Consider the following 13,529-nt stretch of genomic DNA (forward strand, 5'->3'; position numbering starts at 1 on the left):
ATTTTCTATTCTATTATTCTATTTTTGATCAACTTAAATGTTTGTCATCTCTGATGTTCTGTGACCTTACAATAAAGTCAATGGATTAAGAGTTCCATCTGCTTGAAAACTGACTCGGGCCAGAGGTAGTATCTGATTTAACTCAAAGTAGCTCAAATCTTAGATAAACCCAATGCCTCTGTATACTGACTCTCAGTTTTTCTATAACCTGTCTTGATGTATAATGGATGTGGTGGACAGTAGTGACTGGCCAGAGTTCATTTATTTAACACTGGAATACTCAAGTCCTTTTAACTTCTAAAACAATTTAATCATCTTTGAAATCATAAGCTTGCAAAAAACTATTCTCAGGAGACAGATACAAAATCTATATCTCATTTAATAGTTTAACAAAATGTTAATAGCTTAACATAATATTCTTATTATTTTACCTGAACTCATCATCTGCCAAGCCATGATAGTTTACTTAGGGCTTTAGGAATTATATTTCCTCTATTTCATTCATTTTTTCATAAAAATCTTCTGAGATTTTAATTTTTCTATGCCAATTACACATCATCTTTTATTTCTTTATATGTAGGAGAAACTTAAAAATGCAAAGCATAGTAATATCTACCCAGCACTCAGTACTGAAGAGAGTACACAGACTCAGGGATAAATCCTAGAGAGACTTAATGAGGACTGTGGTGATAGAAACATCATTTTACCTTTAGAAAATGCTACTTAAAAGTCAAAGCATGCACCTCTTATTATGAAATCATCACCACTAAAATTTGATTATAATTTTGCTTTCCAAATAATATGTCCACAAGGAGAAAATGCTCAGAAGAGTTCCTATGTGGTCTGGAATTTTCTTCATCTCAATAGAATAATGAGCTGGGCTCTCACATTATAATTAACTTTTCATGCAGCCGTTTTTCCAAGTCAAGCATTCAGGTCCATTTGACAGTCGTATTTCCCATTATGAACTAATAAGTTGGCATTATAGATTTTTTTCTCATCAACTGTTTTATAGAGAAGTCTGCTTTTTAGAGAGTAACTCAGAAAGAGTGATTAAGAAATAGGTGGACAGCAGTTGGATGTTGGGAGAGAGTGAAAGTGGAGAACAAAATCGTCAGCCTGGGCAAGCTAGAAGAAAAGATTTCAACGTGTGGGTGGGACTACATCTTTCCTTATTCTCGAAGTCTCAGAGTGCAGCAGGGCAGAGGCTCTTGGAAAGCTTATTAAATCTACCCACTGTGGCCTCCGGGTCAAGGTGAGTAATGAATTCCTAGCCCAGATTTTTCAACTACTGTGAGAGAAGCACATGAAGCAGTAGGAACTTTCATGACATAAAAAATCATTTGGTAAAGAAAATAAATTTTATGTGAGGCCAAGCTGAAAGGAAACCAATTGGGTGTCAACAGGTTATGAGGAGTTATGGAATCAGCTCGTCAAAGTGATAGAATCCTTAAGACAGGCTCAGGGGGAGGGCTTTATCTGCGACTGTATCATCAACTGCATAACTACCATGGGCCTCATCTGTGTCTATAGTTGATTCCACTTAGATACTAACGTCTATGTTCCCCTAAGAGTATTATGAGATATATCAAATTCAATTCTCAAAAAAATGGAAATACCACTTTAGTTTAATTCAAACGGGTAAATTAAAGCTGAAGTCCACTGCCCGTTATTCTATCACTACTTTCTATATAGCTGTATCCTATGCGAGTATATTCTACTTGAATTTCAATAAAATGAAGTTCTCCTCCACAAGTTCCTATGCAACGATATTTTCATTTGTAGCTGTCTTTGCTCTTGTCGTCAACACTTACATTTGTGCACTATCCTCGATCTGTCAACTCCAAAAATTTCTCTATAAAATACTGCTTCTTCATAAACCACATTTCTATATGACTAATTCCATATTGCTACCTCTAATTTCTTGTAATCACTTTCCATATCATGCGCAATATTAACTTTCCTGTTAGAGAACATCAAGTCATTTACATGCTTAAGTGCTCAATTGTCTTTTGTTAATTAAAAAATTCAATTTTCTTATGATAAGTAAACTTGGAAACTGTACTGACTTGTACTTCCAAGATTATTTTCTACTTTTCCCCCTTAATAACTCAAAGTATGCCTTTGTCTCTTTAGGAGTAGACCAAGTAGGAAAAACAGTGTCAAACATTTATATTGTTGCTATTTCACAACACCTAAAACCAACAGAAACAACCCAGCTGCTCATAAAATAATGGCTCTTTGTCATTTTCTTTCTTCACTATAATCATAATTTAGGGGTAGAAACATCTCGTTTAAATGGAGAAAATACTAAATGTAAATGAAATAAATAGTTAAGCTCAGCTATTATATGTCTTATGTCTAAATTTGTGGAATTTAAAATTTTATGATATACATGTTTATCATTTATGCATTTTAAACCATTGTCTCATACGAACAAAAAAAGGTTATCAACATTTTTGAAGAAAATTTAACAGCAATAGTTTTTCTAAGTCTGTATACACTATGACCAGCAATCTTGATATATATCTTTCCAGAAAAATATATGAATAATTAAGGAGTAATAGAAGATATTTATTGAAGAATAATTTGTAATAAAAATTGAAATGAGCCAAAAGGTCAAAAACATGACAAGCTCATATCTTACTACACTGAAAATAAGGTAAACCTGATGGTAATATGCATTTATGTGTTATATAAAAACCAAACAGGTAAAAAATGTAAAATATGAAATAATGCCTTAATATAATTCTTTATACATCTTGAATAGGTTATAGCACACATAATTTACTTGGAATTTTATTTCAATAATTTAAAGGATTATCTTTCTTACACATATATAGTTGTCTTATATGGCATTTGAAATTCAAACTTTTATTTCTCAGTATTAGTTGGTATATATCTTCCTTTCTAGGTCCTAAAATGTATATTTTTTTAAAAAATCAAGCATGGATTTTAATTATTATCAATCATGATGGAAACATTATCTTAAATTTACACTTTGGTACTTGTTTTTATGGCTTTCTCATAGAAAGTCTTAATTTCAAAGGCCAAGTCAAAGAATAAGCTTTTAAAATCTATTAAATATCAACTGAACATCAACATAAAGATTAACTAGCTCAACACAAGTATTAACCAGTCATGGACAACGTAATTGAAGTGGCAAAAATATGAATAGCTTTACCAACTATGTATGGATATAGATGTCATAAACTCTGATAAAAATAAAAATGTCAAAAAAATTTAAAAATGCACCTGAATATCAGTAAAAATCTGATGCTAAAGAAAATATAAGCAATAAAGTTAAAGAAAACTCTAGATAGGGGGTGTGAGAAATCATTTCATATATTAATGGGTAAAAAGAAACATTTTAAGTAAATAAATAATGTTCATGTAAAACATATATACACTCAAATTATGTAATACATTTACATACGGGTACCCACTGCATGATCGCCTAAGGCTCTTTTAGTCAACTCAGGTTGGTGGTAATTTACTGGGAACCTTAGGTCTGGGGACCCCATTTCCCTTTGGAACTGGGGGTGCTCAGCCATTTTTGCACCGTGAGCCAGGCCTTGGAGGGCCTATTTGGCCTCCTGGCTGAGAGCATTACTCCAGTGATGCCCTTGCTTTCCATCCTTAAGCAGACTTGAGCCTAGGCTTCTGTGCTCAGCCAGTGTTCTTAAATGGCTTTTGTCCGTCTCTCTTTCCCTTTTCAAGTCCCTACTAAACCAAATTGGCAGCCTGCAGTCTGAGGATGGCCTCCCGCTCTACCAGCTAAAGATTTAAATAAATGGTTGGAAGAATTAATACGTCAGGGAGAAGTGACAAAGCTTTAGTGCTAAAGAATTCCACATAGCTAACCTAAATATTGCTCCCTTAAGGAGGTAAAGCACATCTCCCTCCTCCCTTGAGTATGGGCTATGGATGGAGATTTCTTCCAAAAAGTAGAGCATATAAACGATAGGAAGGGGGGTAATGTTACAGTAGAGAAAGATGACAAATGCTACATAAACCACATGATCAAGGTGAATATAAAAATGATAAATAATAGTTATGACATGCCCCCATGGAATAATAAAAACTGAATTTTACCTCTGTGGACTTCCTCTTCAATTATAAGGAAAACATCAGACAAATGCTAGCTGAGACACATTCTATATAAAACTGACCAGTACTCCTCAACACCATCAAAGTCATAACAAGTAAGTTCAAAAAAATTCCACAGACCAATGGAGTCTAAAGAAACAAAATGTAATACGCATCTTTGACACAGGGTCTCATTAAGTTGTAGAGGCCTCACTAAGTAGCTGAGCCTGGCCTCAAACGCTGATCTTCCAGTCTTAGACTCTAAGTACTGAGATTATAACTATGCGTCACCACATGGGCTCTGACTAAAGAATCTTAATGAGGCTTTAGTAATGAAACTGGGAGCTTGGTACATGGAAAATCTTTGTACTACTACACAGCTTTTCTATAAATTGAAAGACATTAAGCATAGACACTAAATATACATGGAATATTATTTTATACAGTAGAAAGAAAATGGATATAAAGACAAGGAAGTAAAAGTAGAATGAAATCAGCCATGCAATTAAAAAAAAAAACATGTCACATCTGAAGCAACAAAATCCAAAACAGAAATTTCAGGAAACCATCTATGTAATGGAGACACCAAATGCACTAATATTTTCCCCAGCAAAAATGAATATAATATATAAATTACAATGGTGAGGATGATAATTATGGAGAACAATTTTAGAAATGAAAGCTTCTAACTTTTGCAAAATCATTGTACCAGTAGCAACACTTTCCAGTATCATGCAACCTTAAACTGAGTACAAGTAATAGTTGAATTGACTTTATGCCAGTGTTAAATCAAAAAAAGCTAAAATCAAGAAAAGAATATTCTTGCTGCAATATGTATCAATTACAATGTTTATATCTTACAATAATATTTGTATTAAAGTTTAGAATGTTTAGGCAATTCATATCTTCTCAAATATTTTTCTATTAAGAAGCACAATTATAACCATTTTGTAGTAACACAAAGTAACTGATAGAATGATAGACTAAAAACAAAAAGTGTGTATATGATATTATTGCAACTATAAAATATTATATAACTGTGATTCTGAGGTTGAAAAAGGACCATTTATGCCAACACTTTATATGTGGTAATATTTTAAATATTAATAAAATATGCTTTCAGGGTTCTCCAGAGAAATAGATTGAACTAGATGTTATAAATATATATATATATATATATATATATATATATATATATATATTCATACCTATATACAAAATACATGTGTTTATATGCATGCATATAGATGCCATAAACTGTGATTAAAACTTAAAAAGTAAAAAAATAAAAAATGCACCTGATATCAGTAAAAATCTGATGTTGAAAACATAAGCAATAAAGTAAAAGAAAACTCTAGATAAGTGGTGTGGAAAATCATTTCATATATTGATGGGTGAAAAGAAAAATTTTAATTGTACATACCAAAACATAAATGTGTACACTACCTATATATGGCCCTATATATTCAAGATTTTTCATAAAAAAATGACTCACCTGACTTTGGAGCCTGAGGAGTCCCACAGTCCGCCGTCTGCAAGTGTAGATTCAGGAAGCCAATGATGGAATTCAGTCTGAAGGTATGAAAACCAGAGGAGAAAATAGCTCAGATCTTAGATGGAAGGAAACAAATCCCAGCTTAAAGGGTAAAGTAGAAGGAAACAATTCTCTCTCACCCTGCCTTCTGTTTTGTTTGGGCTCTCAGTTGATTAGATTTTACACACCATCCACTTTGAATAAGGGACATCTGCTTTAGTGTGTTCACTGATGCACTCTCATAGGCCCATCCAAAATAAAGTTTAGTAAAATATCTGGACCACTCATGATAATGAGGTAGTGAGGATACTACGACAAGATATAGGTAGTAAGTCTTAAATCAAAGCTCAAATCTAATGGACTAGTACAATCCAAAAACATTTTTTTTATTTTTTTCTTTTTATTGGTGCACTGTAGTCATACATCTTAATGGGGTGCAAGATGGTAGAGGAGTGATGTGTGCTTGTATGCATCTTTTAGAAAGATGTAACAATACGTTTTTGTTTCTCTTATGGCATAATACATAAGAAAATAAAATAAATTTTATTTACTTATTTTTGTGGTACTGGGGTTCCTGGAAACCCTTCTACCTCCGGGCTATACTCCCAGACCTATTTCATATTTTTATTTGGAAACAGGGTCTCTTAGGCCAGCAAGGCTGGCTTAGAACTTGCGCAATCCTCCTGTCTCCGCCTCCCAAGTGCTGGGATTACAAGTGTGCGCCACCACGCCCAGCTGACAAAATAAACATTTTATTTCCATTGAGAAAATTTATGGTGGTTTGTGATGCCACAATGCCTATGTATGTAAAACAAATTATCTGTTTTATGGAATTAGTTTCTTTATGACCATAAGTAACTAAACTATAAGGAAAATCAGTTTTTTAAAGATAAAAGTTTCCAAACATGAAATTAAAATGGCTAATATACTTCTTTTCTCTATATTATCTTATTTTTAAATTTCAGCTAAGGTGTATGAGGATATTCTATGATAATAAACTAGAAATATGAATCCCTCAGTATACTCCAATTCTTGAAACAAAATGTTGAGTTTAGTGATACCTACTTTTGGAGGCAATAAAGCTCAGCAATTTAATTAAGATAACTCAAACCTTTACATCATATATAACTTAAAAAGCAGTATTTACATGAATCATTTTTCACCTATATACTAAATACCATTTCTAACAAGCTATATTATATAAATTAGGTGATTTAAGGAAAACTAATCTTGAGAATTAAATAGTACAAATGTTTTATTTTTGGGGGCTAAGTTTTTAATTGAATATGAAAAATAATTATCTTATTACATGTAAAGGCCAAGGAAAGAAAACACTCTAATATAGCTATCAGTATGACTATGTAATTTTAATTATAAATGCCTATTTTTAAGATTCTAAAATTTTCACTACAGATTTTAAAGTATTATTTTTTCATTCAGTGTCATGCTATTTTTAAACCTGTGGTTAAATGCATATAACATAAAATTAATTATCTGAACCATATTTAAATATACAGTTCAGTAGAGCTAAATGTATTTACAATATTGTGCAACCACTCCATAGAAATTTTCCATCTTGCAAAATGGAAACTACAGACATTAAAAAAAAAACCTCCCTATCTCTACTTCCCAACCTCTATGAACTACAATTTTACTTGTTATTTTTGTGAATTTAATTATTGTGGATACCTCAATCAGGCAAGTGAAATTTTTATTTTTTCATGACTAGCTTATTTCACATAGCATAGTGTCTCCAAAGTACATACATATTGTAGCATGTGTCAGCATTTCCTTTAACACACACATACACACACACACACACACACACATTAAAATTACATGTATATATACTAAAATTATATGTATATATTAAAATTATATATATATATATTTTTTTAAATTGAGAGTTCCATAACTCTCTCTTTCAAACAAAAGGTAGAAATGTTTAAGCTTAATGATGAAGGCATGTCCAAAGCTAAGACAGGGCAAAAAGCAACCTTCCTCCTATATTAAACTAGATAAACTACTTGAAAGAAATTTCAAGTGCTCTTTCATTTCATTGAATATCTTTTTTTTTTAAAAGAAGCGAACAGTCTTATGGCTTATATGGAGAAATTTTTTTTTTATTGTTGCATTGTAATCATACATCACATTGGAATACAAGACTTGAGAGGATATACAAGCACACATCACCCAATTAGCCCTCATCCAATCATCATCCCATTCCCTCCTCCTCCCTCGATCCCATGCTTGATTGGTGATTATCTTTGATACATTTGTTTATGTACCTCCTGAATTTTAAAGAGGTTCCATCCTCCCCCATCCCATACGTTCTGATTGGTCACCTTAATTGCTTTGCTATAGGGCCCTTTCTATAACTCGACCTCCTCCTGTTACCCCTTTCCTCCTAGCCAGTGATGGAGAAAGTTTTTATAGCCTGAATAGGATATCAGACTATCAGCCATACTCCCTTAAATCAAACCTTAATCCATTACAGGTCTCTAACTCTCTTCAGTTCTGTGAAGGCTGAGAGACAGAAGAAGGCTGCAGAAGAGAAGTTTGACGCTAGAAGACACTTTATGTGTCTTTATGAAATTTGAAAGGAGAAATCAGGTGGCACATGCCTATAATCTCAGTACTTGGGAGACTGAGACAGGAGAATCACAGGTTCAAAAACAGCCTCAGCAAGTGAGGCCCTGTTTCAAAGTTAAATATGTAAAAAAAAGGGGCTGAGAGTGTAGCTCAGAGTTAGAATGCCTCTGGGTTGCATCTCCAGTACCATCAAAACAAAAACAAAACAAAAAATTTAAACAAAACAAAACAAAAAAAGTAATGCCATAACGTTAAAATTCAAAGTAAAACAGTAACTGCTGATGTAGAAGTTATTCAGAATACTTATCTACAATAATTGATCAAGGTCACTATATTAAACAGTCAATTTTCATTATCAATAAAATATCCTTCCATTTACTAAAGGTATCTGTGACTTCCATAGCCAAAGAGAAGTCAATGTCTGGCTTCAGAGGAGAGGCAGACTTTCTTTTTAGGAACTAATGTAGCTGGTGACTTCAAGTTGAAGCCAATGTTTATTATTATTCTGAATATCTTATTACTCATACGATATTCAATCTATTCTTCCTGTGCTTCATATCTGAAATAAAAAAGTCTGGATGACAATGTATCTGTTTACAACATGGTTTACTGACATTAAGCCCTTGTTGAAACATATAACTTGGAATAAAAAAATGCTTTAAAAATAATACTAGTTATTATTTAACATAACATACCATAGCCTAGGGTAACATAGCAAGTTACTTCAGAAAACTAATGGAAATGTGCAAGAAGTATACTGTTGTTTTCATGCTGCTAATACAAGATCTATTTTTTAACCTATTCATTTAAGAGTCACTTTGAGTTTCAAATCTTATTATAAAAATAATATGTTATAAGATACAAATAGTGATTTTGGGGGGTAAATTTGGGCAAAGTTAGCTTCAAATTTTTCAGATAAGATTCACCATTTCATGTACTATTTGAACATTTATAACTTAGGGTAAAAAATAAAAGTATCAACATTAAATGAAGTCTGAAAGAAGTTGATTCCAACACTCATGAATGATTAAATGGTTCTGGTCTTTGTTGGTGTAAATAACTACAGATATAATTGAAATAGTAAAAGAATGCTGGGCATGGTGGTGGACACTTCCAATCCCAGCATTTGAAGTCTGAGACAAGAGGATCACGGTTTGTGGCCAGCCTCAGATACTAAGTGAGGTCCTTTGGAACTCAGCAAGACCCTGTTTCAAAATAAAGAATAAAAACATAGGGCTGAGGGTGTAGCTAAGAGGTAGAATGCCCCTGGGTTCCATCTCTAGTACTGCGAAAAGAAAGAAGAAAGAAAGAAAGAAAAAAGAAAGAAAGAAAGAAAGAAAGAAAGAAAGAAAGAAAGAAAGAAAGAAGTGAAGCCTAATGACTGATTCCTGTAATTTCATGATAAATCTTTAACAAGTGAAGAGTTACTCCTTATGGATTAACAAAGAAAGGGAGAGCCAATTTATGAGGAAAACTTTATTGTCATTTTTAAGAAATGGCCACATTCACTCAAAGCTTTAGTAACCAGAGAAATGATCATTCAGCACCTTTGGCACAAAGGCAAAATGCTCAACCAGCAAAAATTTACAACTCATTGAAGGCTCAGAGGATGCCTAGCAGATTTGGGCAAGAAAGTATTTTTAAATTAAGTTATGTAAAATGGGTATGGTGGTACACTTGTAATCCCAGTACTTGGCAGTCTGTGATAGGAAGGTCAAAGGTTCATGGCCACTCCCAGCAATTTGGCAAGACCTTGTTTCAAAATCAAAAATAAAATAGAGCTGGAGTAGTTTAGCCCAGAAGTTGAATAACCCTGGGTTCAATCCCCATTATCATACATATAAAATAAAAATTAAGGTATGTAAGTTGCTTTCTAGACATAACACACTGCACATCAATAGACTATTGTAGAGTATAAACACAAATTTTATATGCAGAAGAAGGGGAAAAACTTGTATGGCTCACTTCACTGCATTATGCAGTTGATTGTGGTGGTCTCGAAATGAACACACAATATATCCAAGGGAGGCCCAGATAGTGCTTTCAAGAGAAAATACAATCTCCATAAAACCTTGTAAACTGTAAGATGGTAAAAACAGAAAATGAAGGCAATTTCTCAAGAAAACATATGATATTTTTTGTATCCAAATTTCAACAAATTATAGTCAGAAAAGAGCAGAAACTGGAGATGAATCATTTTTGCCTTCTATTCTTATTTTTAATATCAATATCACTATTCTTTTGTTTTTCTCTTATGAGTGTGTGTGTGTGTGTGTGTGTGTGTGTGTGTGTGTGTGTGTACTGAACCCGGGTACTTTACCAATGAATTACAACTTCAGCACCTTTTTATTTATTCATTTTATTTTTAATATTTTGAAACAGGGTCTTTCTATGTTGCCCAGTACAGGCCTCAAACCTACAATCCTCCTGTCTCAGCATCCTACTATAACAGACTAGGGTTACAGATGTGTACCACCATGCCCTGGTTTCTTTTAGAAATAATTGGATTCACTTGATTTTTCCATTTTTTTGCATGTTGTTTTTTTTTTTTTTTTTTTTTTACTTTCTCTATTCACTAACAATAGGGTTAATAGCAGAAAAGGTTACAATAAAAGGAAGAAATTCCTTAGCACTTTTTCCAGCATTCCTGATAACCATTCTTTGTGATTTAATAAATAAAAAGGTGCTTTGTAAAACACTGTTTTAAACACTCTGATTTTACTGACTCATTTAATTTTTTAAAGTGCCTGTGAGAACTTAGGTACCATTATTATCTCTTTTCTCTCAAAAATAGGAACACAGAGAATTTAAAGGTCCTAGTATCAACAGAAACTCTATATGAACCCAGAACTTTTGGCTATAGACTGATCTTAAAATGACCATGCAATTATTTATCCCATGTGTTTTACTTTCAAATTTAATTCATATAATATTCCCAATTAATAATGAAGGTCCAATTTATGGAAACTTATATGCATAAAATAAGAATCTATTATTGAAAAAATAAATTTTATGTCTGAATAAAATGAAGGTGAAATTTCTTTATAATACACTATGATTTTAAGAAAACCTTGCTATTAGAAAAAGTTACTAAGAAATAATTTTAAAATTTTGAATAATATGACAATTCATCCAATATATAATCTGGTAATGATTTTGCTTAGTTAAAATCCTTGATGATAAAGTTTGTGTTTCAAACACCAGTTGTAAAGAAAAGCAATTCTCATATAAGAGTATGAAATTTATAAATCAAAGTTCACATTCAAGTCGCATTGCTTTATAAAAAGGACAGAACAGAAGTATAAAATGGCCGATGTGTTGAAATCATAAGCTTCCTGAGCTTTGATGTTTATGGATATGTTGGCATCATTAAGGAATTTTGCTTCTTTGGAAAAAAAGGATTTGAGAGTCCTTCAGTTAATATGGAACACCTGAATCAGAGATAAGAATAATAACCAGGGAATAGAATTAGGTCCCCTATGCTAAAGAAGGAAAGCTGGAAAATAATACCAGTAAATGCTACATAAAAAACTGCAAGTGCAAAGCAGAGAAATAGTAGAATGACTTGGTGTCTAGAACATGAAATTTTATATTGAAGAGAGAGAAACAACTACCAAAACCAAATAAAAAATTTACCTCTTTTTAGAAAATCTGAAGACCAAATATCCAAAACTGAAAAAACCTAAATGCCAGTAAAAATTATAAAGAAACCCTATTTGGTATTTTAGTTTCATCAGAATTATATTTGCTCACTATTCCAGAAAATACTGTTTAAAAATACATTAGTTTCAAGTATATAAAAAAATACCAAATTATACTTAAGTGTAGCATAAAAATATGAATGTAATGATGTCCCATTAATATCAAATATGATTGAAAGTCACAGCATACCGGGCGTGGTGGCGCACGCTTGTAATCCCCGTGCTTTGGAGGCAGATACAGGAGGACCGTGGTGGTTCGAAGCCAGCTCCGCTGACTTAAGAGTCCCTTTTTACAAAAATAAAAAGTATAAAATAGGTCTGGGAGTGTAGCCCAGAGGTAGAAGGGCTTCCAGGAACCCCAGTACCACCAAAATAAAAAAGAAAAAAAGAAAAAAAAAAGAAAGTCACAGCATAAGATATATTTTACTGATGATAAAATATTTTTCAAAAAAGTCTTTGTCCATCCTTAGTTTGGATATAGCTACTAGAAAAGTGGTAAATTGAAGATAAAAAGATGAATTAGTCCAATTAATGCACGCATAAAGATTAAGATATACAATGTGGAAAAAAATCTTAAGGGTCATGGAGAATACATTGAAAATCCCTAACATTCATTAAAAATATAAAGATAGAAATTATATAAATATTTTTGATGTTTCCAAGATGGAGAGAAAGAGTTGTCTTTACTGAAATGAGCATTTCAAAATAATAAATAGAATAAACAAATAAATCTGTACCCATATACAGCCTAATAATAACATCGTACATTAAGCATAAAATAAGCCGTAACAGCTACCGGCAAAAAAGACAGTTTAACAATAAAGGAGGCCCACTGACAGTGGACGTTTCATTTGCAATAATAGATGCCAAAAGAGAATGGAGCAGTATCTTCACACTGCTACAAAAAAACAACTCTAACATGTAATTTTACATCTAAGGATAATACTTTTTCAAAAGTGTGAACAAAAATGTTTTTTAGTGGCAGACACACAGAATAACTGGAGATGTGGCCACCCACAGAACCTGCCTAAAAAAGTCTATCAAAGAAAAGAACCAAGGGAAAGAATAAGATATACAATACAGTTGAAAGCAGAAATTTTGACATAATATAACAATAAAAGTGTTTAACAACTTAAAGCATTCTTTATTTTGGAAAAAAAGGAGTAAAATTAAGTACTTAATAAGAAGACCAGCAGAGAGTTTTAAAATGGTCACTAATTTATGATGGTGATCCTGTGGGGATGTAGAGACAAACATATAATGCACTAGAATTTTAGAAAACATTATTGATAAGTAAATAAACTAAATATTCTAAGTAAATCATTAAAAATTATTCTAATAATTATTTAGGCTTGTAAACCCCGCACTTGGGAGGCAGAGACAGGAGATTCGCGCAGGTTTGAAGTCAGCCTTGCTGGCTTAAGAGACCCTGTTTCCAAATAAAAAAAGTATAAAAATAGGTCTGGGAGTATAGCCCAGAGATAGAAGGGCTTCCAGGAATCCCAGCACCACCAAAAAAAAAAAAAAAAAAAAATATATATATATATATATATATATATATATATATATATATATATATATTCTAATCCAAAGTTTCAAAACTGGTATAGAAC

Source organism: Muscardinus avellanarius (assembly GCF_963383645.1).
Source record: "Muscardinus avellanarius genome assembly, chromosome: 15".
Classification (NCBI taxonomy): domain Eukaryota; kingdom Metazoa; phylum Chordata; class Mammalia; order Rodentia; family Gliridae; genus Muscardinus; species Muscardinus avellanarius.